General features: G+C 35.1%; 1 pseudogene; it reads left to right on the forward strand.

Moving 5' to 3' along the window:
• The first annotated feature begins 448 nt into the window (after positions 1–448).
• Positions 449–1303, forward strand: LOC125960692 (nucleophosmin-like; annotated as a pseudogene).
• The last annotated feature ends 333 nt before the right edge of the window (positions 1304–1636 follow it).

A 1636-nucleotide genomic window follows, 5' to 3' on the forward strand; every position in this document is an offset into this window, starting at 1 on the left:
AAGAAAATGCAGCATTTATGTAAATAACAGAAGGACACGTCGCTATAAAAATTAATATGGCCAGTCAAATGATACTATTTTTTGAGATCTTGCTGTGTCCACATTACTGTGCTATACTGGAGGGTCAATATAATATTAAGGGTGAGAAGAATAAACCTCACTAATTTTGTGTCTAATAGGCCCTTAAATATTTATTGAAATTAATTCAATTTAACTTCATTGAATTGATTTATACTGACTTGAATTAGGACAATTATAACACACTGTCACTATACTTAAATCTCTAATCTAGCTAAGGAATTAAATATAAATGCATGAAATTTTAAATAATACAAATAATGAATAACAATACATGACTATAATTTTTTAAAATAATGGCTATTCTCCAGACAGTAGTTGTTTATCTCTGTCCACCTCCTCTCCCACCTAAACATGCGCCACCGACCTCATGGAAAACTCAATGGACGTGGGCATGGACCCTGAGGTCCCAGAGCTATCGTTTTGGTTGTCAACTAAAGGCTGACAAAGATTATCACTTTAAAGTAGATAATAATGAAAATGAGCACCAGTTATCTTTAAGAACAGTCAGTTTAGGGGCTGGTGCAAAGGATGAATTGCATACTGTTGAAGCAGAGGCAGTGAATTATGAAGGCAGTCCAGTGAAAGTAACACTGGCAACTTTGAAAATGTCTGTATAGCCAACAGTTTCCCGTGAGAGCTTTGAAATTACACCACCTGTGATCTTACAGTTGAAGTGTTGTTCAGGGCCTGTGCATCTTAGTGCACACACTTAGTAGCTGTGGAGGAAGATACAGATTCAGAAGATGAAGAGGAGGAGGATGCGAAACTCTTAAGTACATCTGGAAACCCTTTCTGCCCCTGTAAGTGATAGCAAGTTTCCACAGAAAAAAAAGTAAAACTTGCTGCTGATGAAGAAGAAGATGATGATGTTGATTTTGGTAATGAGGAAGCTAAAGAAAAAAGCTCCAGTAATGAAATCTATAGAAAATGCTCCAGCCAAAAATGCATAAAAATCAAACCAGAATGGAAAAAACTTGAAACCTTCAACACCGAGATCAAAGGTCAAGAATCCTTAAAAAAAATAGGAAAGAACTCCTAAAACACCAAAAGAACCTAGTTCTATAGAAGACATTAAAGCAAAAATGCAAACAAGTATAGAAAAAGATTGTTCTCTTCCCAAAGTGGAAGCCAAGTTCATCAGTTATGTGAAGAATTCTTTCCAGATGACTGACCAGGAGTCTATTCAAGATCTCTGCAGTGGAAGTGGAGGAAGTCTCTTTAAGAAAATAGTTTAAATGGTTTGTTAAAATTTTCCATCTTTTTCATTTCTGTAACAGTTGTCATCTGGCAGTCCTTTTTACAATGCAGAATGAGAACTTTCCCTACCATTTCTGATACATGTTGTCCAGGTTCCATTGCTAAGAATGTGTTGTCCAAAATGCCTGTTTAGTTTTTAAAGATGAAACTCCACCCTTTGCTTGGTTTTAAGTATGTATAGAATGTTATCATAGGGCATAGTAATAGTGGTGGTCAGACAAATGGAAATGGTGGGGAGACAAAAATATACATGTGAAATAAATTAAATATGTTAATAAAGTAAACAAATAAATAAGTA

The sequence above is a fragment of the Orcinus orca genome, chromosome 12 (genome assembly GCF_937001465.1).
Source record: "Orcinus orca chromosome 12, mOrcOrc1.1, whole genome shotgun sequence".
Lineage (NCBI taxonomy): Eukaryota > Metazoa > Chordata > Mammalia > Artiodactyla > Delphinidae > Orcinus > Orcinus orca.